At 46.7% G+C, this 27,757-nt stretch overlaps 1 long non-coding RNA gene across 1 annotated transcript; it reads right to left on the bottom strand.

Moving 5' to 3' along the window:
• Window positions 1-369: 369 nt before the first annotated feature.
• LOC144597599 (uncharacterized) lies at window positions 370-3,835 on the bottom strand. The gene is made up of 3 exons (XR_013547762.1): window positions 3,693-3,835; window positions 2,325-2,370; window positions 370-415 (listed from the first exon to the last, which is right to left on the bottom strand). It is a non-coding gene; the product is annotated as an uncharacterized LOC144597599 (long non-coding RNA).
• Window positions 3,836-27,757: the final 23,922 nt, after the last annotated feature.

The following is a 27,757-nucleotide window of genomic DNA, read 5'->3' as shown; positions in this document are numbered from 1 at the left end:
CATAGACAAATGAGACTAGCTCACTTAGACATGGATGAGTTGGGTCAAAGGGTTTGTTTCTGTGCTGTACAAGTCTCTGACTCTACATTCCACATTTTGCATTAGTCCAATATGATTATGCATCAAGAAGCCGTCCAGAAACAGCAAATTCAGAACAAATCCAGCCACCCAACTGCTGGAGTCAGAGCCTCTGACCCCCTCCCCCCTCAAACCCCCAACCTTCCTGCAACAGCATCAGCAGGAAAATATTCAGCCCTTCTTCGGCTTTTTTAAATGGATATCCCATCAGTCTCACGCTCTGCGCATTCTCCATAGTGCCACACACTGGTCTTATTATTTATGGAGAACATGGTAAATGTGTATATTACTCACCTTGTTACATCCATGCAGAAAGTCATTCAGGGCTTGAGGATCACTGGAACACAGATCAGAAAAGAGGTTATTTTTAAATTTTTTAAATGGCATTATGAAATGTGCTCATTTGGTAAAATGAGAAATTGTATTCATTATATTTGAGTCAATCAAGGCAATAATTTACATCTGAAATGCTCAATGTTTAATTTCGCTTCAATACAACATAAAGAAGTACATAGTCATTAAGTTATTCAACACTGATCATGTCTGCACTGATTACCAGCCACCCAATTAGTTGGTTCAATGCAAATCCCATTTTATTCTTCCCACATTCCCATCAACTACCCGGATTCTACCCCTGGTCTATACGGAAGCAACAATTCTCCTGCAGCATTGAAGCCAGCAACTGGCATGTGCTTGTGATGTGGGAGCAATTGGAGCAGCAGGAGGAAGCCCATGCAGCCATAGGTGGAAGGTGCAAACTCCACAGACAACATTCCAGGTCTTGATTGAACCCGGGACTCTGGTGCTTTGAAGCAGCCAAACATTGCACCACTGTCTAAAACAAGGGTGGAAGAAAGATCAAGAGAAGATAGGAATATAAGTGATGCCTCAAATTTCTAACTGGGCTGGAACATGGTGTTCAGGCTGAGCACTGCACGTCAGAAGGATAGGACGTGCATCGACAATCATATATTGTCTGTCTTTCTACTGACTGGTTAGCACGCAACAAAAGCTTTTCACTGTACCTCGGTACACGTGACAATACACTTAACTGAAACGGGACTGGGTGCAGAACAGACTCCTGGAACAATCTCAAGCCCTAAAGGCTTCCCCTAGAGAGGTTGGCCAGCTTGGTTTGTGTTTCCTCAAATTTAGAAATTAAAAACTTGAGCAATAAGTGATAGAGGCGTTTCAAATAACAAAAGCAATAGAAAAGGGCACACAGAACATTGTGGAGGACACGGTCTTAAAGCTAGATGTGAGCTTTTGAGAGCAACGTTGGGAAGCATTTTTCCACACTGAAGGTGGAAAAAATCTGAACACTCTCCCCACAGCCACAAATGTTGTGAATTATGGGGGTAGTCATAAATTTTAGAATTGATGCATCGATATGGAGTAAATGTGAGTCATGAGGTTTAAACAGAGATGAGCTGTGATCTGATGTTCAAATAGCTTCCCATCTGTGGCTCATGGCGGCACGGTAGCGCAGCGGTAGAGTTGCTGCTTTACAGTGAATGCAGCGCCGGAGACTCAGGTTCGATCCTGACTACGGGTGCTGCACCGTAAGGAGTTTGTACGTTCTCCCCGTGACCTGCGTGGGTTTTCTCCGAGATCTTCGGTTTCCTCCCACACTCCAAAGACGTACAGGTATGTAGGTTAATTGGCTGGGTAAATGTAAAAATTGTCCCTAGTGGGTGTAGGATAGTGTTAATGTACGGGGATCGCTGGGCGGCACGGACTTGGAGGGCTGAAAAGGCCTGTTTCCGGCTGTATATATATGATATGATATGATAATTGAGATTTCTGCATTTGTGAATTCGAAGCTATCCACTTCATTAGCTTCATTAATCCTATTTAATTCAAATGTCCAGAAACCATGGAAAAAAACAAACTGCTGGAGGAATTCAGTGAGCCAGGCAGTATTTGCGGAGGGGAAATGGATAGATAACATTTCAGGTCGAGACCCTTCATCTGGACCGCCTGCATACCTATTTCTTTGACAGAGTTCTTGATGATGACTCATTCTCCCATCTCCAAAGTTCTTCCTGCTCTTGGGCAACCCCTCTGGCCATTTACCCACCTCCAACCTTGTGATTTCTAGCTCTCTTCGACCAGAAACCATGGCCTGGCACTACAAATGTGGAAATGCCCTTGAATCTATTTAGTGAAACAGCCCATCAAGAAACTCTTCAAAATGTTGATGTAAACAAAAAATTTGGATTTATCACGAATATTGACAAACTCACCAAATAACATCCAGCAAACTCATGCCATCTTCCTCATCCATGGCAACTGTGTGGAAAGACACAGAGTTCATGAAAGGAATAGTTGTTCATATTCTCCACCAACCCAAATCATGCACAGCTTGTCAAGCAGACACCCAGGAACCCAGAGAACAGGACCATTTATTCTAACATTCAGAGGAATTAACATTCATGGAGTAGGAAAATATGAATGCATATTTAATGGAACCACAACGTTACTGATGATATTCTGTGCCTCAGCTAATGAAGGAAGGTATCCCAAATGCCTTCTTCCCCACCCAGTGCTGCCAGATTCTGGGACGTGTACTCAGATGTTTGCAGGATTCCCAAAAGGTTCATTGCAGGTCGAATCAGTAGTTAGGAAGGCAAATGCAATGTTAGCATTCATTTTGAGAGGACTAGAATATAAAGGCAGGGATGTAATGCTGAGGCTTTTACGGCATTGGTCTGACTGCATTTGGAGTATTGTGAGATTTTTATGGGCCCCATATCTGAGGGAGGATGTGCTGGCATTGGAGAGGGTCCAGAGGAGGTTTACGAGAATGATCCTGGGGATGAATGGGCATGATGAGCATTTGATAGCTCTGGGCCTGTACTTCTGGGAATGATGAGGGGGACATCAATGAAAGGTTGAACTGTGAAGGGTCTGAATAGAGTGGATGTGGAGAGGATATTTCACTAGTGGGAGAGTCTAGGAACAGAAGGCACCGCCTCAGAATAAAAATATGTACCTTTAGAATGAAGATGAGGGGGGGTCTTCTTTTCGCCAGAGGGTGGTGAATCTGTGGGATTCATTACCACCCAAGGTTGTGTGCCAAGCCATTGGGTACTTTTTTAAAAGTGGAGAATGACAGATTCTTGATTATTACGGGAGTCAATGGTTGCGGGAAGGCAGGAGAAAGGGGTTGAGGGGGCAAGATCGGCCACGATTGAATAGCCGAATAGATTCAATGGATCGAATGGCGTAATTCTGCTCCAATGGCTTATGATCAGCCTTCCCCCGTTGAGCCCGTTTATTCCCACACACCAGGTCTCTTCAGAGTATCGATCACCGTCCTCCTACATTTCAGTGAGTTGTTTTGCTCTGTTCTGTGAACACTGCCCCATGTATACTATAAAACGCGGAGCATCTACAAAACAAACCAGAGGGTGAGGGACCGGGGAGGGTAAAATGCACAACAGTGAAGTTCAGCCCAGTTGGGAGGCGACGGTGATGGGACAAAGTCTCCATCTCAGCTATGGTCGCCGTCTAACTCCTCCCTCCCCGGCAATCCATCCATCAGCAGTAAGAGAGGCCAGGCTGCAATGATCCGGCAACAAAATCATGAAACCCGAGGGCTTCCCACATACCATCCTTTGCCGAGGCGGCCGTCTCTCCACTTCAGTGTATCCGGGCCAGGGCAGCACTCAAGGACGGGGCTACGTGATCCGTTTCAGGCAGATCCGACAGGAGCCAAATTCAGCACCTTGTTCTGCCGACATCTTGTGACTTTATTCAGGCGGGGAGAGGGGGAGGGGGGAAGGGGGAGAGAGAGAGAGAGAGATCCGCAAATTTTGCAAGAGGATTTAAAAAAAAATATATCAGATATGCATGTATATATATATATCGCCCCGGCATTTCTCATCACATTGATGGAGTGTACATTTATTTGGTGTGGGCTCGGGCAGAGTCAGGGTGTGGTCAGATTGGTGATGGTGACCAACACATCATTGTGCGTCTCGGTCCTGGTTTTCCCCATCTTCTTTATCGTTCCACTCCGAGCTATTCCTTCAAATAGATAATCTGGCCCCGGCTTTACTCCCCAGCGACCCAGACAACATTGACGTGGATCGATCCCGCATTTTTATATTTTTTGGTGCATATTTATCAGGAAGGTTACGGGGTCCTCTCTTCCTCGGTCTAATACGCTCAGCTGCAGTGATGCTGTTTGGGGGATGGGGGTGGGGTGGGGTGGGGGGGGGGGATGTGTCTTTACTACATTGCTAACTACCTGAGAATGGTTCATTCCCTACACACTGTGAGGGCAGGCGGGTCATTGCACGACCGCAGCGGGATTGTTTCAATCGTCGGCGTGTCATTTCCCAACATATATATATATATTCATATAAACCACACACACAAGTCGGAAGCCAGGCGGCGAAGAAGTCCTGACACCGACGAGAAATCAGTTGTTAATGACTCACTCACCCCCTTCCCTCCACCGAAACAAGGACAAGGGCGGGCAAAAAAAAGTCACTGCTTCGGGCAGTTTCGCTGGACCTTTGACAAATGGAAGGGGAGGGGGAGAGAGAGAGGCAAAGAAAGGGCGAAACAATGGGTTAGGTCACAGCAGATAGTGTATTGGGGGGAAAATATAACCCAAGGTGAGAGAAAACACCTGCTCCCACCACTGCATCGAACGACAACGTACCCAGAACTTTTTTGAAGTCAAGGGACCTGAGCCTCCAGAAAGGGTTAAGTTTATTTATTTATTTATTTATCGTTCGCTGCCTGATCTGGTTGTGAAGACTGAGCTGACACATTGGAGAAGCCGACACTTGTTCTTGCAAATGACACATTTGCTGTTGTCACGATGCAACGATTCGGTTTCAGAGGGAATTCACTTGCATGCAGTACTTGTTCTCAGTGAAACACTCGCTCCCTTTACGCGTGCTCCAGGCACGGTTTAAGATTTCTAGCTGTATGTTTATATATATATATATATATATATATATATATATATCTCATGTATCGCAGGGAAGAGAGGGAACACGTAACACTTTGTTAAAAAAAAGTCACTCACCGCCAATGTGCTTTGCCTTGTCAACGGGGTTTCTCTGCCATCACTTCAGGGGCTGCGTTGGGGGGGGGGGGGGTAAGATGGGGGAAGGGGTGGGTGGTAGGAGGGGTGAGGTGGGGGGTTAAGAAGGGTGGGGAGGTAAGGTGGGGGTAAGAGGGGTGAGGTGGGGGTAATAGAGGTGGTGAGGTAAGGTGGGGGGAGGGGTGGGGGTAAGGTCATAAGTGATAGGAGAATTAAGCCATTCAGCCCATCAAGTCACCATTCAATCATGGCTGATCTATCTTTCCCTCCTAACCCCCATTCTCCTGCCTTCTCCCCATAGCCCTTGACACCTGTACTAATCAAGGCGGGGGAGGGAGTGAGGTGGGGAAGGGAGGGGGTGAGGGTTAAGAGGGTGAGGGGGGTGGGGTGAGGGTTAAGTCAAGTCAAGTCAAGTCAATTTATTTGTATAGCACATTTAAAAACAACCCACGTTGACCAAAGTGCTGCACATCTGACTAGGAAAAAAAAGAAACATACAGTGGCAGGCAGCCAAACACAACGGCGCGGGGAGTGAGGGGGTGGGGTGGGGACTGGAGTCAAACACCAGGCACACACTTGCTGGCCATTCGTCCCGACCGCAGGGCTGACTGAGAACTCCGGCTATTATGGTTGAATATTTATGACATGACTTGATGCTATTTTTAACAAAATAAACATCAATTAATATAAAAATATTTGAAAAACCAATCTCAGATTTAATCAGAAAACAAAACTGTCCCAGTTTGAATATATTTTCTCCAACCCTCTCCAAAATGATGTGCTAGCAACAATGTCAAAGGAAGAATCGGTTGAGAGCAAAGGAAGAGTCCATGCACTTAAAGATTATGCACTGAGCCCCATTTCCAAAATTCAATGAACAGTTCCTTAATCGTGCTGACATTGAGGGAGAGATTGATGCCATGTTCTCTGTCTTCCTCTCTCCGTTCCCTCCAGTTCTCTTTTCCCTTCCTGTACTTCATCTTGACATTGTTTGAGATCCGCCCATGACAGTGGTGTCATCAGCAAACTTGTAAATGGAGTTGGAGATGAATTTGACTGTACAGTCCCAAGTGTATAGGGAGCACAGTGCAGGGCACCAGTGTTGAAGAGTATCCTGGCGAATGTTTTGTCATCTATACTTACTGATTGTAGTCCATGGTTCAGGAAGTTGAGCATCCAGTTACAGAGAGGGTATTGAGTTCTAAATCCAGGAATTTGGGGATGAGTTTGGTTGGATTTATGGTTTAATTTAGTTTAGAGATAAAAGGCGGAAGCAAGCCCTACGACCCACCGATTCCGCACCGACCAGTGATCCCCGCACATTAACACTATTTTACACTAGGGACAATTTTAACATTTATACCAAGCCAATTAACCTGCACACCTGTACGTCTTTGGAGTGTGGGAGGAAACCGAAGTTCTTGGAGAAAACCCACGCAGGTCACGGGGTGAATGTACAGACAAGCACCCGTAGCCAGGATCGAACCCGGGTCTCTGGCGCTGTAAGCTGCAACTCTACCGCTGTGCCACCACGCCTCCCAATGGTGTTCAAGGTGGAGCTATATTCAATAAATAAGAGCATGACAGATCCAGATGTTCCAGAGATGAGTGCAGAGCCAAGGAGGCGGAGTCTGCTGTCGACCGGTTGCGATGATAGGCAAATTAGAGAGGATCAGGCTGTCTGGGAGGCTGATGTTAACGTGCGCCATGACCAGCCTCTCGAAGCACTTCATGGTGATCGAGATCAGAGCCACCATGGTGATCGAGATCGTGTCTGCCAGCAGAGAGAGCTAAGTCAGTCACAAGAAACTGCAGATGTTGCGAGCTTGCATAAAACACAAAGTGCCGTAAGAACTCAACAGATCAGGCAGCATCTCTGGAGGACATGGATAGGTGACATTTCAGGTTTGACGAAACGAAACGATGCATAAGCATGTCCTCCAGAAAGTGTGTCAAAAACTGCTGAATGCTGCACCGAGGCGGTTTCCACAGGTTTAAACCCGGGGGGAGATGTAGAAATACAAGCTCCAGTTCTGGCTCATGGGTGGTAAAAGGGTGAATGGGTGTGGCCGTGATCACAAGGAGATTCCATGGTCTTCACGACCAGCATCAATGAAACAGTCCATGGTCACCCCAGCTCCTTGTGGCTGATCTATCGGAGGAGGGGCCACCTTCCCCTCCCCCCCCTCCCCACAGTCATACAGAAGGAAACATGCCATTTGGACCTACGCACCCAGGCTTGACAGGGCAGACATTGAGATGTTCCCATCACCCGGCAAATCTCAAACAAGGGCCATTGTTACAAATGGCCATTTAAAAAGGAGGTGCACAGGAACCTCTCATAGAGTTGTGAATCTGTGGAATTCTCTGCCATAGAAGGCAGTGGAGGCCAATTCGCTGGATATATTCAAGAGAGAGTTGGATATAGCTCTGAGAGCAAACGGAATCAAGGGATATGGGGGAAAATTCAGGAACGGGGTACTGATTCTGGATGATCAGCCATGATCATATTGAATGGCAGTACTGGCTCAAAGGGCCGAATGGCCTACCCCTGCATCTATTTTCTATGTTTCTATGATGGATCTCTGGAATTCTCTGCCCCGGAGGGTTGTGGGAGCTGGATCACCGGGAGAGGGAGGAGGGAAAAGATCAGGGAATTGAGGGCTGAGGGAACTGGCACGGAAGAGGGGATGAGGCCTGGAAGAGATCAGCCATGACCTAAGGGGAAGGGAGTGGGGGGTAGGCCCAAGGGTGGAGAGGAGATGACCCACAGGCCCGGCCAGCAAATCAACAATTAGACAGTGGGAAGCCTTTTCCATTAGTAGGGAAGCTAGGACCAGAGGCCAAAGGTGAGGAGTCAAAGGTTCAGAATTGGTCTGATGGGATGTTCTTCACAATGAGGGTTATTGCCAAGTCAATCAAGTGGCCCGAGGGGTGATGGATACAACAGCATCGGAATGAGCAGAGGTCGGATCATGGTCAGAAAGATGGGGTCAGGGATTTGGGTAGTGAGAGTGATCGGGAGATGGGTGTTGGGATGTGAGCAGGATCTGAGGCATGGGCAGATTGTGTGAGTGGGCTCAGGGGTCAAGGGTGTGTGGCTGGGCTGAGGCTTGGGGACAGGAATTCCCAGATTATGAACCAAAGTTTATCTTCCATGCTGCCGTGGTGGGATGTGAACATGATCTCTGGTTGAAACGTTGGCAATTTAATTGCTGCAACACAACTAAACTCCCAGCAGGCTGCCCTCATCCCTGCAGTACAAGCGATGAAAACTGTTGGATCATGTACTTGCACATGGACTGAGGTGTTGCCGCACACTGGGAGATCGCTGCTGAGATCAGACTCTGTCAAAAATCACCTAGGCAGCTGAATCCAGCATCGGAGCCAGTTTACACAGCCTTGAACATACAAGAGATGCTGACGATGAGCAACAAATTCTCTTTCCACACGTGAACGATTGTTATTACACTGGCAGCTGGATGTAACTGAATCAGTGCATCTGGATGGTTTCTGAGTGGTTGTCCATGTGTGGGTGGTTGTAGTGGGATTGTTGTCGGGACGGGGTGGTTGGAAGGGTGGGTGGGTGGGTGGGGGTGTGGAAATTGTAGGGGTGGGGTGGCAGAGGGGGGTGAAGTGGTTGTCAGAGTGGGTTGGTCTTAAGTGTGTGACATTTTTAGTAGTGTGGGATGGTCTAGAGGCAAGTCATGTAGTCGTGGGGTGATTGTTGGGGTGGGGCGGTTGTAGGGTGATAGTTGGGGTGGGGTGAGGTGGCTGTAGGGGTTGGGTGGTTGAGAGGGTGGCCTGGCGGTATGGGTAGGGTGGTGGTTGGGGCGAGGTATTTGTTGGGGTGGGGTGGAAGTACGGGTGGCGTGGTTGCATGTGTGGCGTGGTTGTTGGGGTGGGATGGTTGCGTGGGTGGCGTGGTTGTTGGGGTGGGGTGGCGATATGGGTGGGTGGCGTTGTTGGGATGGGGTGGACATACGGGTCACGTGGTTGTTGGGGTGGGTTGGAGGTATGGGTGGCGTGGTTGTTGGGGTGGGGTGGCAGTATGGGTGGGGTGATTGTTGGGGCGAGGTAGTTGTTGGGGTGGGATGGAGGCATGGGTGGCGTGGTTGTTGGGGTGGGGTGGCAGTATGGGTGGGGTGATTGTTGGGGCGAGGTAGTTGTTGGGATGGGGTGGAGGTATGGGTGGGTTGGTTGCGAAGGTGGTGTGGTTATTGGGGTGGGGTAGTTGTTGGGGTGGCGGTATGGGTGGGGTGGTGGTTGGGGCGAGGTAGTTGTTGGGGTGGGGTGGTTGTTGGGGTGGGGTGGTTGTTGGGGTGGGGTGGTTGTTGGGGTGGGGTGGTTGTTGGGGTGGGGTGGTGGTGTGGGTGGGGTGGTTGCGAAGGTGGTGTGGTTATTGGGGTGGGGTGGTTGCGTGGGTGGCTTTGTTGGGATGGGGTGGACATACGGGTCACGTGGTTGTTGGGGTGGGGTGGTTGTTGGGGTGGGGTGGTTGCGTGGGTGGCTTTGTTGGGATGGGGTGGACATACGGGTCACGTAGTTGTTGGGGTGGGGTGGTTGTTGGGGTGGGGTGGTTGTTGGGGTAGCGTGGTTGTTGGGGTGGCGTGGTTGTTGCGGTGGGGTGGTTGTTGGGGTGGTTGTTGGGGTGGGGTGGTTGTTGGGGTGGGGTGGTTGTTGGGGTGGCTGTTGGGATGGGGTGGAGATACCGGTGGCATGGTTGTTGGGGTGGGGTGGTGGTGTGGGTGGGGTGGTTGCGAAGGTGGTGTGGTTTGTCGGGGTGGGGTGGTTATAGGCTTGGGGTGGTTATCAGGTTCGTGGTGGTATGGGAGGGGTGGTTGGAGGAGGGGATTGTCTGTAGATGTGGGGTGGTGCAAAAGGGATTCAGCTGCTTTAACCTTGCCCAGGTCACGAATCATGATGATTACATTCAGAGCTGAAGCATCGCGCACACATCAGCGTAGCTCCAGGCTTACTGACAGACAGACCAACCAGTCGCTGCCTGTACATTGGTACCACACAGGTGAGGATGTATAAAGTCCCCAGGCAGAGACAGCACCTCTCCCTGTTTAGGGACTGCTCTGCTCCAGTTGAAGGCACCTACTGGCCTTCCTGATATCTGGTCCCCTGGATCTGTGAGAATGGGCCTGTACCTGCGACTAGCCAAGTGGTTAACAGCACCTCATACTTCACTTGGGCAGCTTACAACCCAGCGGTATGAATATTGATTTCTCTAACTTCAAGTAATCCTTGCATCCCCTCTCTCTCCGTCCCTCACCCACCCTCGTCGTTGCACTACCTTCACTGGCGTCCTGATGAGTTTCATTGCCTGTATAACTCGTTTTCACCAAGTACACAGCTAACAATGGACCCTTTCCTTTATCATTGTTAAATGGATTGAAATCTTTTTGCAAGTTCTCTTGGAGGGAGAGATGTCTATTGAAACTCCTGTGACATCAGGTGTGCCACAGGGGACTGTCATGGGTCCATTGCCCTTCCTACTGTACATCAATGACATTCCAAATGCAGTTTCGTCCAGAGTTCGACTCTTCGCGGATGATGCCATAATTTATAGAGAGATTCAAACACCAGAAAACAGCTTGTCCTTACAGAAGGATTTGGATGCTCTCTGTGAGTGGGGGGAAAACCTTGCAGATGTCATTCAATACAACCAAATGTCATGCCATGCAGGTCTCACACAAGACTAAACCACTTTTATTGGAATACAACATGGGTAGCCATACATTACTTGTTGTCGACCATCATCCATATCTAGGAGTCGAATTAAACAAAGATTTAAGTTGGACGACGCATATTGGTCAAGTGTCTAAAAAAGCAAATAGAACGCTCGGCCTTCTTAAAAGAAATTTCCACGCATGTAGTGCATCCTTCAAAGAGAACGCCTACAAGTCCTTGGTCAGGCCCAAATTGGAGTATTGTGGAGCTGTATGGGATCCTTTCAACAACAACAACAAGACCACCCTGGAGAAAGTAGAACGCCGAGCAGCTCGCTATGTATGTGATGACTACAAGCGCAAATCAAACGTGAATAATATGCTGACTTCTCTCCGATGGGATAACCTAGAGCTGCGCAGAATCAGGCTAAGACTTACAAAGAGATTCACAAAATCACGCCATCAAATCTCCCGTCATCCCAGAGCACCAACTGCCATGAAACAAGACAAAATACCGGTCCCTACATCATCAACTCGCTGAATTTCAATAAACTTTGCTGCCAATATTCCCTTTACCCTAGGACGATAAGGGAATGGAATATGCTACCACCCAACACACGCGCCGCTCCCGATGTTCAGTCATTTAAAAAGGGGATTGAGCAACTACATCTCCTCAACTTGGTCAAAAAGGCCCACTTCAAAATTGAATCACTACTCTAGTCACTCCGATCTGCGCGAGATAACCACTTATGGGGTGTTTGCGCAGTAATCAACCAGAACTCAAAGTTACTTTTTTGCATATCTTTCATTCATTTGTTCTATATCTCTCTATCACTGTCTATGTCTCTCAAAAGTGTGAAGTGCAGGGATGTGAGACACACCCAGCAAGTCAGGATGTGCTGATGGAGGGAGAACATCTGAACCAATATAATGAGTGGATTCGTTGCAGCAGTAATGGCCAGTTGTAATACAGTCAGAGGAAGTGAGAGAATTTGATATTGTCCAGATGGCAGCAATGTGCGCAGGTGAAAGATGAGAAGCTCTTCTTCAAAATAGACACAAAAAGCTGGAGTAACTCAGCGGGACAGGCAGCATCTCTTGGGTGGGGTTGGGATGGAGAGAGAGGGAATGCCGGGGTTACTCTCTCTCTATCCCTCCCCCACCCAAGACGCACTAGCTTCTCTTTTTCGCCCAACAAACAGCTAACATTGGCCTGTTTCCTTTATCATTGTTACTTTTTTGCATATCTTTTATTCATTGTTCTTTATCTCTCAACATCATTGTCTATATCTCTCGTTTCCCTTATCCCTAACTAGTCTGAAGAAGGGTCTCAAACTGAAACGTCACCCATTTCTTCTTTCCAGAAAATGCTGCCTGTCCCGCTGAGTTACTCCAGCATTTTGTTTCTACCTTCGTTTTAAACCAGCATCTGCAGTTCCTTCCAACAACATGCTCTGCAAGGTAGTTACCAGATCTGTGTTGGGTGCATCCGATGTAGAGAAGACCACATTGTGAAGACCGAATCAGTACACCAAACTGAAAGAAGTGAAGGTGACTCTCTGCTTCACTTGAGAAAGACTGTTTTGGGGTCCCTGAATGTGGGTAGGTGAAAGGACAGATTGTCTGGGAAAAAATTATTCTCATTGCTAGCACCAGGTGGCACCATTGCCTGTTAATTTTGAGTTACAGAGACATACAGCACAGAAACAGCCCCTTCGGCCCAGCCTGTCCATGCCCAGCAAAAAGCACATGTCCACACTGATCCTATTTGCCAGCACTTGGTCCTTAGTCTTCCACACCTTGGTGACTCAAGTGTTCATTTGGATACTTCTTGAACGTTGCGAGAGTCTTCTGCCTCAGTGTGTTCCAGATTCCAAATCCTACTCTAGAGCAAAAAACATTTCCTTAGATCCTCTCAATACTCTAAATAAACAGCGTTCCTGAATCCAACCGGCGCCTTGCTTCATTACACACCCGACACCGCTACACTGTATACTTTGACAGCCTTCATCACTGTCTGTAACCCACGCAATCTTGGTGTCATCTCCAAATTTACTAATCAACCCATCTACATTTAAATCCAAATCATTTATACATCATAAACGAGGTTCCAGCACAGATCCCTGCAGAACGTTACTGGTCACAGACCTCCTCCAGCATGAATATTATCCTTCCAGCACAACTTTCCGGATGGCACGGTGGCGCAGCGGTAGAGTTGCTGCCTTACAGCGAATGCAGCGCCAGAGATTCAGGTTCAATCCTGACTACGGGCGCCGTCTGTACGGAGTTTGTACGTTCTCCCCGTGACCTGCGTGGGTTTTCTCCGAGATCTTCGGTTTCCTCCCACACTCCAAAGACGTACAGGTATGTAGATTAATTGGCTGGGCAAATGTAAAAATTGTCCCTAGTGTCTGTAGGATAGTGTTAGTGTGCGGGGATCGCTGGGCGGCGCGGACCCGGTGGGCCGAAGGGCCTGTTTCCGCACTGTATCTCTAAATCTCTAAATCTAAATCTAAAAATCTCTGTCTTCTATCAGGAAGCCAGTTTTGAATCTATAAATCCTCTGGATCAGTCTACCATGCAGGACTTTATCAAATGCCTTACAAAAATCCATGTAGACAATATCCACCGCCCTACCCTCATCGATCACCTTCATCACATCCTCAAAAAACTCAATCAAATTCGTAAGACACGACCTGCCATGTACCAATTTCACTGGTAATGTGTTCTAGGAATACACTGTTCTCCTCCCTGAATTATCCAACTACGATCTCTTCACCACATGCTCTGGTTGCACACACTGATTGTCTCTAATGGGCCTTATTCTCTCCCTGGTTACCCTCTTACCCGTAGCATATAAAATGCTGAGGTATTTTACCTTAATTTTGCTTGCGAATGGAATTTTGCTCCTCTTTGCTCCTCTAATTTTTTCTTGAGTACCCCCCTTTCTTGAGTACCATGGTTCAATTTCTCTTCGTAAAAGCCTCGGTATCCTTGAACATCAAGGATACCGAGGTACCAATGTCTTGATCGTCTTTTTGCGTAGTCTTCTTTCTTTTAGAAACTTCATGTGTAATATATATATATATATATATATAATTTATGTTTTGTGTGTTAACTGAATCTATGTGTCTGGGATAGTGCTGGAAGTAAGATTTTCATTGTGCTTGTACCTCACTATATTTATGCATTTGACAAGAAACTCAACTTGACCTGACTTCAACTTGCTGTACTTGCCTTTCACCCTGAAGCTCACAATTTCCTTTTACTTTCACTATAATAACTTTGTTCCCTCTGTGGCTTTCACACGAGGGTATTCTAGTTTATATTGGACCTAGTATGTAATATCTACTACCATCTACTTGTATAATTCTATCATGGAGTCATAAAGCATGGAAACAGGCCCTTTGGTCCAACTCATCCACATAACCAAGATGCCCATCTAACCATATTTCTCTAAACCTTTCCAGTCCATATAGCTGTCCATATACTCAATGCCCTTAACAACGAAATAAGCATGCCAAATGTGTTCCTCACCACCGCATCTACCCGAGTTGCCAGTTTCAAGAAACTAGCTCCTGCTCATTTTGAAAGGCCTCAAATAATAATAATCCTTTATTCATCCCACAATGGGGAAACTTGCAGGGTTACAGCAGCAAAGTGGATAGCAAAAAGAAATAAGCAGTCATTAAAAAATAAAATAATGGTAATTATCTTTATGTACTGGTCTGCTGGGAGCAGTGCTGATTGTGCAGTCTGACGGCAGCAGGAAGGAAGGACCTTCGATATCTCTCCTTCACACACTTGGGGTGAAGACGTCTGTCACAGAAGGAGCTGCTCAGTGCAGTGACAGTGTCCTGCATGGGATGGGAGTCGTTGTCTAGCAGTGATGATAGCTTTGCCATCATCCTCCTCTCTCCCACCGCCTGCGCTGAGTCGAGGGGGCATCCCAGGACCGAGCTGGCCTTCTTGATCAGTTTATCAAGTCTCTTCCTGTCAGCAGTTGAGATGCTGCTGCTCCAGCAGACCACTCCATAGAAAATGGCTGATGCCCCCACAGTGTCGAAGAAGGTCCTCAGGAGTGCCCCCTGCACTCCAAAGGACCTGAGTCTCCTCAGCAGGTACAGTCTGCTCTAGCCTTTCTTATACAGTGCATTAATATTATCAGTTCAGTCCAGTTTATTGTTCAGGTAAACACCCAGGTACTTATGAGTCCACTTTCTCAATGTCCATTCCCTGGATGTTTTCCGGTGTCGAGGGGGCATGGCTACGCCTGTGGAAATCCACCATCATCTCCCTGGTTTTCCCCACTCTCAGCAGAATGATTGCCATTTTAGTTCCACCAGTATGGCCCATTTAAAGAATCTACTGGGCATTCTCCCTCATTATAGCGCAGCGGTAGAGTTGCTGCTTTACAGCGAATGCAGCGCCGGAGACTCAGGTTCGATCCTGACTACGGGTGCTGCACTGTAAGGAGTTTGTACGTTCTCCCCGTGACCTGCGTGGGTTTTCTCCGAGATCTTCGGTTTCCTCCCACACTCCAAAGACGTACAGGTATGTAGGTTAATTGGCTGGGTAAATGTAAAAATTGTCCCTAGTGGGTGTAGGATAGTGTTAATGTACGGGGATCACTGGGCGGCACGGACTTGGTGGGCCGAAAAGGCCTGTTTCCGGCTGTATATATATGATATGATATGATATATGATTATTACAGTACTGGACACCTAGATTAATATTATAGACGGCACGGTGGCACAGTCATGCTGCCATACAGCGCCAGAGACCCGAGTTTGATCTTGACTAAGGGTGCTTTTCTGTCTGGAGTTTGTATGTTTTCCCTGTGACTTGCATGGGTTTTCTCCAGGATCTCTAGTTTCCTCCAACACTGCAAAGATATTCATCTATGTAGGTTAATTGGCTGGTACAATTGAAAATTGTCCCTAGTGTATGTAGGATAGTGTTAGTGTGTGGGGATCGCTGGTCAGCGCGGGTTTGGTGGGCCGAAGGGCCTGTTTCCACGCTGTATCTCTAAACTAAACTACAGATTCCCCCCAACTTTACCCCTCCCTCCCCCCATACTCTGGAATGTCAAGCTACCAGTCATAGAGTCTAAGGCGCACATTGTGACTAAAGATTGACAAGCGATACCTCACATTATTAATAATATATTATTTAAAGAAATAATAAATAACCTGGATGGATTTCAAGAAGGTAACTTACCCCGAGCTTCTAGTGGCAGCTGGTTGCTGTGGCAACTACGTCCGTTCAGTTTACTGTGCCATCTGAAACACTTGATCAGATTAACAGTTTAAATAATTTCTGGCTGTCCTTTACACTCTTGACAGCACCTTCCTGTGTGCACGGTGAATTAGATCATCAATCCACAACTTCTATTTCTCTAGTGAATGTAATGTATCAAAGCATCAAGGCCTACCACTGAATAGGTCTGACAAAAGTTAATGCCAAGCCAGGTTAGGCAATATTGCGGGAGATGTCCTAAACCCTGGTCAAAGAGTGTCACCTTAAGGAGCATCAGCAGAAGAAAGGATGAGAGCTGGAGACATTTAGAGAGAGGACTCCAGTAAACAGTGCCAGTCGAAGACATGGACACAAGTGCAGTGCGATGGGGATGATCAGGAGGTCATCATTGGAGAAACACGTGTATGGTGGTGGGAGGACTTGACAGAAACAAAGGTGGGGGAGGTCAGAGATGGACTGAAAGCAAAGCAGCGATCTTTGGAATTGTAGGACAGCTTGACTGGGATCAATGTAGATCAGAAATCACAGGAACGGTGGGAGAACGAGATCATCCTGATCGTAACAACAATGGATATAATGTTTAGCGACCAATGTGGGACCATGGCAATGTAACAGGGTTGTACGTGCCGAGTTAACGAGTCCAAAACACACCTTTGGTCAAATGTGGTCCCACGGTTGTAAACATCTAGTTCAGGTCAAACAGTTGATGAAAGAAGCATAGAGTCAGTGGTGAAGCAAAGAGTTGCTGGAGTCTCAATGGGCTGTGCTGATACCATGATTTTCAAAAAGATGTGGGGGTAAAGTGTATGTGGCAGTACACTTGAGAAACCTGTTATGGGGACATACAGAACCTTGTGTGGAGGGTCTCAACCCAAAACATCACCCATTCCTTCTCTCCACAGATGCTGCCTGTCCCGCTGAGTTACTCCAGCATTTCGTGTCGACACACAGAAGCTTGGCTGCCTGCAGTAACATAAAGAAAGAGCATAGAAGCAAAGAAATTATGCTACATCTCTGGCAAGTAACTAGGACCTAGCTTGTCAAGACAGTGTGGGTGCACAGTCAATTACTAGAGTTTATGTGAATTATACTTCATTATGTGAAGAGATTGGAGAAACTGCGATGGTTTCTGTAGAGCAGCAAAGATGTGACAGCTATAAAAAATCACAAATGGTTTTGATAGGTGAATGAAGAAGTTTGCTTCTCATGGTGGGAAAATGGGTCACTCGACAGCAGGGGCCAGTGGAAATGAAACAAATTGGTTGCAATGCAGTTCTTTAGAGTTGGAAACAGATTTAGAGCAACATTCAATAAGGAAATGGATAAATAATTGAAGTGAAACTGTGACTAACTAGTTTTATCTATAAAATATGATTGTGTCTCTTTCAGCTGAGTCACCTTTTCTATCTTCCCTTGTGATCTGTTGCACAAAGCTGACTTCTCCTTGGTTTGGGAGATTAGTTTTCAATTTAATTCTTACTCTTCCCTTCCACTACACACTGGACAAAATGAAACACCGAAAAATGATGGGAGTTTAATAGCTTCATGGAGGCCATTCAGCCCCGCATGACCATGTCAGCCCGAAGCCCATTGCCACTACTCACTCCTGGCCTCTGCCTTTGAACTTGCACAGCACTTCAAGAGGGTTCAAGTCCACCATGTGTTTCCGCTTCCAGCAATTTCAGACACCCAGGTCAATATTCCTTTACTGCTCTCTAACTATTCGACCTCTTTATTTTTAACCCGTGTCTCCTGACACAGCCTTTCGTATCTCCATTGAGGGAACAGAGAACTTATTGATTGTTCTCCTGGAGAATTAAGAAAACAAATTGCTGGAGGAACTCATCGGGTTGGGTAGCATCAGAGGAGAGAAGGGATGGTGAGTGTTTGGGGTCTGAGGGCCATCGCTGTCCAGCCAGGAGATCAACCCTGGGTCAGTGAGGCCGACAGAAGGGCTGGGAGTAGCACCAGGCCTACCTCAGAATGACCAGGTGCCGTCTGAGTGGAATAGTAACATTGGACTACGTGTGCGCTAAATGGCAAAAGCTACTTGCAATGGAGCCAGGTAATCTTACAACCAACTAAAGCTCTGCCACATCGCCACATCGTCCTGCCACATCGGTTCATGAATGGTGACAATGAATCAGCTCACGACAGGAAGTGGCTCCAAAAGCATCTCCACAATGACAGGCCCCAGTGTGTGAATACTGGAGTCCAAGCCGAAACATTCACAACCTCGTTCACCCAGAGGTGGATGATTTAGCTCAGCTTCTTCCAGTGATCCCCATCATCGTATGAGCTTATCTCCAGCCACTGACATGGTAGCAAGAAGTGGTAAACTGCACCACGTACAGTTAAGGCTGTGGTTTCAGACAACATTGCATTTAAGATACTTGAGACCCGTGCTCCAGAACCAGCTGCATCTCTGGTCAAACTGTTCCAGTACATCACAACACTTTCAACTCCTCAACAATGTGGAAAATTGTCCAGGTACCTCCTCTTCACTGAAAGCTTGACAAATCTAGTCACCATTAGATCTGTCTACAGTCAAGCATCAATAACATCATGAAAGCTGTCATTGGCAGTCTGTCAAATGGCACATAGCTTGCTTACTGAAATTGGGTTTTCCCAGCAAAACTCATTCCAGACCTCAGCACAGCCAAGGTCAAAATATGGACCAAAGAGCTAGATTCCAGAGTTGAGGTGAGAGTGACTGCCCTCAACATTAAGGAGCCTGGTAGAACTGAAGGATCAATGGGGATCTAAAGGAAAACATTCCTGTGGTGGGAGTCAGACCTCACATAAAGGACGATGTTAGTAGTTGTTAGAGATCAATCATCCTCAGACATCTCTGCAGGTGTTGTTCAGAGCAGTCCTGGACCCAAACTTCTTCAGATGCTTCATCAGTGTTCAATTCCTGTCACAACCTCCCACCAAATGAACAGCCCATGCCAATGCAGATAACATTCAGGTATGAGCTGAAAGTGGTGTATCATTTGCACCATAAGAGTGCCAGACAATGGTCATCTCCAAATGGAGTGTGTCTAACCACCTACCCTTGATATTCAATGTCTTAGCCATCGCTGAGTCTGCTGCCAGCAACATCCAATGAGCATGAACACAACTGGATCAGCTACATAAACATGGTTGGTACGAGACCAGTTCTGAGACTGGGAGCCTGCAGCAATGACTCCCCTCCCGACACCCTCAAGGTAATTTTATCTCCCACAGGGAATATAAGGAGCGTGGTGGACTACGCTCCACTTGCCTGAACGATGGACGACAGCAGCACCAACAACTTTCAAGTACAAAAAAATACATAAAGTGCTGGTGCAATACATAATGTACTGGAACATTTTGACCAGAGATGCAGCTGGTTCTGGAGCACGGGTCTCAAGTATCTTAAATGCGATGTTGTCTGAAACCACAGCCTTAACTGTACGTGGTGCAGTTAACCACTTCTTGCTACCATGTCAGTGGCTGGAGATAAGCTCATACGATGATGGGGACCTCTGGAAGAAGCTGAGCTAGATCATCCACTTCTGGCTGAACGAGGCTGTGAATGTTTCGGCTCGGACTCCATTGCAAGTAGCTTTTGGCATTTAGCACACACGTTACCATTGTTACCATTCCACTCAGATGGCACCTGGTCATTCTGAGGTAGGCCTGGTGCTGCTCCCAGCCCTTCTGTTGGCCTCACTGACCCAAGATTGATCTCCTGGCTGGACAGCGATGGCCCTCAGACCCCAAACACTCACCATCCTTTCTCTCCTCTGATGCTGGGGCACAGGGGAGGGAGGGAGGAAAAAAGGGGGAGGGGAAGAAGTGAGGAGGGTATTTTAGTTAGTTATTTAAAATTGGAGAATCCAATGTTCATACCGTTGGGTTTAAGTTACCCAAGCGGAATATGAGGTGCTATTCCTCCAGCTTGCAAGTGGCCTCACTCTGGCAATGGAGGTGTCCAGACTGAGCTGAGGAAGGGTCTTGACCCGAAACATCACCCATTCCTTCACTCCAGAGATGCTGCTTGCCCTACTGAGTTACTTCAGCATTTTGTGTCCTAGGATTTCATAGTAAACGATATTGCCGTGGGTGTGACGTAGAACATAACGATATCGGAGGACAGGTACATAATTCCCATAATTCACAGGCGGTGAAGAAAGCTTTTGGCACATTGGCCTTCATCGGTTATAGAAATGAATAGAGAATTTAGGATGTTATGTTACTATAAATCTTCTCTGCGCTTTTTCCAGATTAATGAGGTATTTCCAATAGCAGAGTGACAAAAACTGAACACAATCCTCCTATTGCAGTCTCATTAGCTTCTTGTGTAACCTGTAGCTCAGTCTCTCGAATCCCAGATGTTGCTGGGACTCGAGAGACTGAGCTGTAGGTTGGGTAGGCTAGGATTTTATTCTCTGGAGAGTAGGATTCAGAGGCATGATTTTATAGAGGTGTATAAAACCATGGGGAGAATAAGATAAGGTAAATGCACATAGTGTTTTTCCCAGGGTTGGGAAATCAAAAACTAGAGGGCATAGATTGAGAGGAAAGATTTAATAGGAACCCAAGGGAAAACATTTTCACACAGTGGGTCGTGGGTCTATAAAAAGAGGTGCCAGAGAAAATGGTTAAGACAGGTACAATTACAACATTTAAAAGACATCTGCTCAGGTCTATGGATAGGCAAGGTTTAGAGGGATATGGGTTAAATTTATGAAAATTGACTCATTGAGTTAGGCACCAAGATCGTCGCGGATGAGTTGAATCATAGTCCAATTTCCAGGCTGTACAGATGGTTCAGCACCACTCCCTGAGGGTGAATACAAATGGGCAGAACATGAATGAATGAATGAATGAATGAATGAATGAATAACCATGCATGAAGACAATGAATAACCATGCATTAAGAGAAGATAATCTCTCCTGTGCCATTTCATCTCAATTCAAATCGGAGTATTAGACTGTACACAGATTTTAATATTCACCATTTACATAACTGATTAACATCATCGTCATTATTATTTTACTTATTTTTTGAAAAAGGGAATTAAGACTAAATTAACCCGTTTCGCCTCTCTCTCCTTTTTCTTGTCTCTGCGGCCGGATACAATGGACTGCAGACGGAAATATTTGACACTCATTGAGGGATGCATGAGCTCTTCCATCTGAAGCCAACATGGATCAGAGCATTGGAATCCCCCTCATTAGTTACTCTTCCTGTGGGGAGGGATCTCATCTCTACTAGCAAGTCAAGTCCCATTCCAGAGGCTGGATCCACAAAATCTCCGCTAACACTCTGGTGCAACACTACGGAGTTCTGCAGCATTGGAGTTAGTGCAGAGGCTGGAAATCTGAAATAAAAACAAAAATATTAGAAAAAAATAAACCTTGGGTACCTTGACTATACTTCCCCCCGCACTGCCACCTGTAAGAATCAAATTAATAATACTTAGAATTAGGAGAGACATAGATAGTCAGGACCTTTTTCCCAGGGTGGAAATGTCAAACACTAGAGGGCATAACTTTATGGTGAGAGGGCCGACGATTCAAGGAGATGTACGGGCCAAGTTATTTTTTACACAGAGGGTGGTGAGTGCCCGGAACTTGCTGCTGGAGGTGGTGGTGAAGGCAGATACGAGAGTGGCATTTAAGAAGTGTTTGGATTAGCACATGGATATGCACGGAATGGAGGGAGAAAGATTATGTGTTGGCAGATAAGAGTTGTCATTATGTTCGGCTAAGCCAATGTGGGCCAAAGGGCCTGTTCATGTGCTGTTTACTAGGTTAATTCCCGGAATGGCGGAACTTTCATATGTTGAAAGACTGGAGCGACTAGGCTTATATACACTGGAATTTAGAAGGATGAGAGGAGATCTTATCGAAACATATAAGATTATTAAGGGGTTGGACACGTTAGAGGCAGGGAACATGTTCCCAATGTTGGGGGAGTCCAGAACAAAGGGCCACAGTTTAAGAATAAGGGGTAGGCCATTTAGAACTGAGATGAGGAAAAACTTTTTCAGTCAGAGAGTTGTGAATCTGTGGAATTCTCTGCCTCAGAAGGCAGTGGAGGCCAATTCTCTGAATGCATTCAAGAGAGAGCTGGATAGAGCTCTTAAGGATAGCGGAGTCAGGGGGTATGGGGAGAAGGCAGGAACAGGGTACTGATTGAGAATGATCAGCCATGATCACATTGAATGGCTCGAAGGGCCGAATGGCCTCCTCCTGCACCTATTGTCTATTGATTCCATTCTCGCAGTTCCTCCTTCTGCATTTGTTCCGTGGATGAAACTTTCCATGTGGGTGCTTCTTCCTGAATTGTGCCACCCCCTTCACCATAGTGTTGCCTCACCCCCTCTCCTAGACAGTGGAAAAATAGATTTCCCCCATCCTCATCTTCCACTCCACCAGCCTATTCTCCACAAGTGAAGTTTATTGCCATATGTACAAGTACGGTGAGATACAGATATATTGAAAGTCCTGTTAGCTGCACCATTACAGGCACATTGATGCATCAAATATACAGAACATAAATGATATCTCCATGTACTAAAACTCTCGTTTGTTTGTTTGTTTGTTCCTGAACTACAGCCAAAACGGTACACGATAGCGCGACAATTTTAGGCCCACCTTACTCACCGTCGTCCCTTTGGTGCTAATGGAAGAAGTTTCATTGAAATCGGTGTTATATTTTTTAAGTTATTCACATTTTAAAGTTTAAATCTATCTCTTAGGGCGGGAGGGGGGAGGGAGGGTGGGGGTGGAGGGAGGATAAGGGGGGTTGAGGGGGATGGAGTGGGGGGAAGGGAAGGAGGAGGGGAAGGGGGGAGGGGAGGGGAGTGGGTGGGGAGGGGGAGGGGAGGGGAGTGGATGGAGGAGGGAGTGGGGAGGGAGGGGGGGAGGAGAGGAGGAGGGAGGAGAGGGTGCTGCACCAATGAAGGAGAGGTTTGGGCCCAACTAGACCCAACTTGGTCTAGTTATTTCTAAACGTCAGTGAAAAGAAAAAGATTGTGCAAAGTACAGGACCTTACTGCAAAACACAATTAGAAAAAAAGTACATTGAAGTACAAAAGGTTGTCAGCAGCATTCCTTTATGTGCGGCTGGGTCCACCCATAGTACCTCCCTGAACCTCCCACCACCTCTCTGACCCCAGCCCTTATCCCCATCATCAAGGGGGGTTTCACCATCCCCTCTGACATCACTCCCAATGCAGAACGGTCATTCCTCAGCCACACCCTTCTACCCCAAGGCCCACACAGGGTTGCAAGACCCCCCCCCCCTCCTCCATGATGTCGGGCTCTTCTTTTGTTACCTCTGCCTCAGGTACTTTTGCTCTGCCAAGGAGCTCCCGCAACCCAGTGATGACCTCTTCTCCCATCTCCAACATTCCTTCTCCTCATGGTCTTCCCTTGCCGGCATTCTACTCTCTCTGGGTTTTTTTATTTGCTACTGCTGGCGTGACATCAACCGTCTTCACTTCTCCACTGTCCTTACCCACTCCAATCTCACCCCCTCTGCACACACAGCCCTCCGCTCACTCAGCAACAATCATAACATTGTTATCAAGCCACCGACAAGGGAGGTGCTGTTGTAGTCTGCAGGCTGACCTGCACCGTGCTGAAGCCAGGCGCCAGCTCTTGGACACCTCATACCTACCCCTTGAACATGACTCTACAGGCCATCATCTCCAAACTGTTTCCAATCTCATCTCCTCTGTCCATTTCCCCTCCACAGCCTCCAAATTGTAGTTCCCCGGCTCTGCTCTGCTCTGCTTTTATCTCCTTCCCGAAATCTACAAACAGGACTGCCCTGGCAGACACATTGTTACCATCCTATCCCCCCCTTGTCCAGTCTCTTCCAACCTACATCTTCCGAGACACCTCACATGCCCATCAACTCTTCAATATCGTTCAATTTCTCAGCCCCCAGGCATGCCATGGACATCCAGCCCCTTTCACCTCCATCCCCCATTAAGAAAGTCTCAAGGTCCCCCGGCTCTTCCTTGATCAGAGACCAAATGAAATCTACTAACACTCTCCTCTACCGAGCAGGACTTGTCCTCACCCTCAACAACTTCGTTTTTGACCACTCGCTTTCTCCAAAGCTGTAAGTTGTAGCCATGGGCACTCGCATGGGCCCTAGCTTTGCCTGCCTTTTAGTTGGTTAGGTTAAATAGTCCTTGTTCCAAACATACACGGGCCCCACCCCCCAGTCTCCACTACAGCAGCAACTGCATCAGGGCTGCCTCCTGCACCCGTACAGAACTCATTGATTTCATTAACTTTGCCACTAACATCCAACTTGCTCTCAAATTCACTCGGACTAGCTCTGACAACTTTCTCCCCTTGTAGAAACAAGTAACTGCAGATGCTGGTTTACATTGAAGGACTGAAAGAACTGGAGTAACTCAGCAGGTCAGGTAGCATCTCTGTTGAACATGAATAGGTGACGTTTCGGGTCAGGGCCCTTCTGAAACGTCACCGAAAGATTAAGATGCACAGGATCCAGAAGATTAAAATCCACAAGATTAATAATGACTTGGTTGTATAGATATGGAACTGGCTTACTGATAGGAAGACAGAGGTTTATTGTGGAAGGACGAAATTCAGGCTTGTAAGTTTGCAGATGTCACCAAGTTTGCTGGGTTTGCAGACTGTGAGAGTATACAGCGGGATATAGATCAACTACAGACGTGGGTGGAGAAATGGTAGATGGAGTTTAATCTGTACAAGCGAGAGGTCAAATGTAAGGGGAACATATACAATTAATGGCATGATCCTTAACAGCATTGATGTACAGAGGGATCTTCGGGTCCAAGTCCATAACTCCCTGAAAGTGGAACGCAAGTGGTTAAGAAGGCATATGACATCCTTACTTTCATAGGTCGGAGCATTAAGTATAAGAGTAAGGAAGTGATGATGCCGTTTTCCTACACTCCTATGCAGTTTTATTGGACTTTCATTAGGCTGCATTTGGAATATTGCGTACAGTTCTGGTCACCCCATTACAGGAAGAATGCGTATGCTTTGGAAAGGGTGCAGAGGAGGTTTACCAGAATGATGCCTGAATTAGACAATAGACAATAGGTGCAGGCGTAGGCCATTCGGCCTTTTGAGCCAGCACCGCCATTCAATGTGATCATGACTGATCATCCACAATCAGTACCCCGTTCCTGCCCTCTCCCCATACCCCCTGACTCCGCTATCCTTTAGAGCTCTATCTAATTCTCTCTTGAAAGCATCCAGTGAATTGGCCTCCACTGCCTTCTGAGGCAGAGAATTCCACAGATTTACAACTCTCTGACTGAAAAAGCTTTTCCTCATCTCTGTTCTAAATGGCCTACCCCTTATTCTTAAACTGTGGCCCCTGGTTCTGGACTCCCCCAGCATTGGGAATATGTTTCCTGCCTCTAGCGTGTCCAATCCCTTAATAATCTTATATGTTTCAATAAGATCCCCTCTCATCCTTCTCAATTCCAATGTATACCATCCCAGTTGCTCCAGTTTTTCAACATTTGACAGTCCCGCCATTCCGGGAATTAACCTAGTGAACCTACGCTGCCCTCCCTCAATAGCAAGAATGTCCTTCCTCAAATTTGTAGACCAAAACTGCACGCAGTTCTCCAGGTGTGGTCTCACTAGGGCCCTGTACAACTGCAGAAGGACCTCTTTGCTTCTATACTCAACTCCTCTTGTCATGAAGGCCAACATGCCATTAGCTTTCTTCACTGCCTGCTCTACCTGCATGCTTACTTGCAGTCACTGATGAAGAAGGACACCCAGATCTCTTTGTACTTCCCTTTTTCCTAACTTGACACCATTCCGATAATAATCTGTCTTCCTGTTCTTACCACCAAAGTGGTTAACCTCACATTTATCCACATTAAACTGCATCTGCCATCCATCTGCCCACTCACACAACCTGTCCAAGTCACCCTGTATCCTCATTGCATCTTCCTCACAGTTCACACTGCCACCCAGTTTTGTGTCATCTGCAAATTTGCTAATGTCACTTTTAATCCCTTCATCTAAGTCATTAATGTATATTGTAAATAGCTGCAGTCCCAGCACCGAGCCTTGCGGTATCCCACTAGTCACTGCCTGCCATTCTGAAAGGGACCCGTTAATCCCTACTTTGTTTCCTGTCTGCCAACCAATTTTCTATCCATGTCAGTACCCTACCACCAATACCATGTGCTCTAATTTTGCCCACTAATCTCCTATGTGGGACATTGTCGAAGGCTTTCTGAAAGTCCAGGTACACTACATACACTGGCTCTTCCTTGTTCATGTTCCTAGTTACATCCTCAAAAAATTCCAGAAGATTAGTCAAGCATGATTTCCCCTTCGTAAATTCATGCTGACTCGGAACAATCCTGTTACTGCTATCCAAATGTTCCGCAATTTCTTCTTTTATAATTGACGCCAGCATCTTCCCCACCACTGATGTCAGGCTAACTGGTCTATAATTTCCCGTTTTCTCTCTCCCTCCTTTCTTAAAAATTGGGATAACATTAACTACCCTCTAATCCATGGGAACTGATCCTGAATCTATAGAACATTGGAAAATGATCACCAATGCGTCCACGATTTCTAGTGCCACTTCCTTGAGTACTCTGGGATGCAGACCATCAGGCCCTGGGAATTTATCAGCCTTCAGTCCCATCAGTCTACCCAACACCATTTCCTGCCTAATGTGGATTTCCTTCAGTTCCTCCATCACCCTAGGACACGAGTACATCTGGGAGATTGTTTGTGTCTTCCTTAAGGAAGACAGATCCAAAGTACCTGTTCAACTCGTCTGCCATTTCCTTGTTCCTCTTAATAAATTCACCTGCTTCTGTCTTCAAGGGACCCACATTAGTCTTAACTATTTGTTTCCTCTTCACATACCTAAAGAAGCTTTTACTATCATCCTTTATATTCTTGGCTAGCTTACCTTAGTATCTCATCTTTTCTCCCCGTATTGCCTTTTTAGTTATCTTCTGTTGCTCTTTAAAAGAGTCCCATCCTCTGGCTTCCCACTCACCTTTTGAGGTATTAGGTGCAGGGGGAGGTTGCACACACTTGGATTGTTTTCTCTGCAATGCCAGAGATTGTGGGGAGACCTGATAGAAGTATATAAAATTGTGAGAGGCACGGATAGGGTAAACAGTCAGAAACTTTTCCCAGAATGGAAAAATCAAATGTTTGAGGGTACAGCTTTTAGGTGAGGGGAGCAAAGTTTAAAAGAGATGTGCGGGACAGGATTTTTTTTTTACACAGAAGATGAGTGCCTGGAATGTGCTGCCACGGTGGTGTTTGAAGCAGGCATGTTAGTGGCAATTAAAAGACTTCTGGATATGGATATGCAACGAACGGAGGAATATGGGCTATGTACAGATCGAGTGAGGTTAAACGATGGTCATGGCGCCATGTTTGGCACAGATGTGGGCTGGCTGGCCTGTTCTTGTGCTAAACTGCTCTTTGTTCTATTATCCCTTCCCTTGATTCACATACGAGATGAAGATGTTGCTGAAAAGATGAGCGCTTGTCACTCATTCACAATGTTTGTGAAGATGGTGGGAAGCTTCTTCCTGAATCACAGCAGATTTTCCACTGCGGATGCTTGCCAGTATTGTCAACAGGTTCCAAAGATGCACTGGCTACAAAGTGGTCATATATCTACGGTTCA

The sequence above is a fragment of the Rhinoraja longicauda genome, chromosome 10 (genome assembly GCF_053455715.1).
Source record: "Rhinoraja longicauda isolate Sanriku21f chromosome 10, sRhiLon1.1, whole genome shotgun sequence".
NCBI classification, from domain to species: Eukaryota; Metazoa; Chordata; class Chondrichthyes; order Rajiformes; family Arhynchobatidae; genus Rhinoraja; species Rhinoraja longicauda.
Note: the sequence above shows the minus strand (reverse complement) of the source record. Positions and strands in the feature narration are given on the sequence as shown.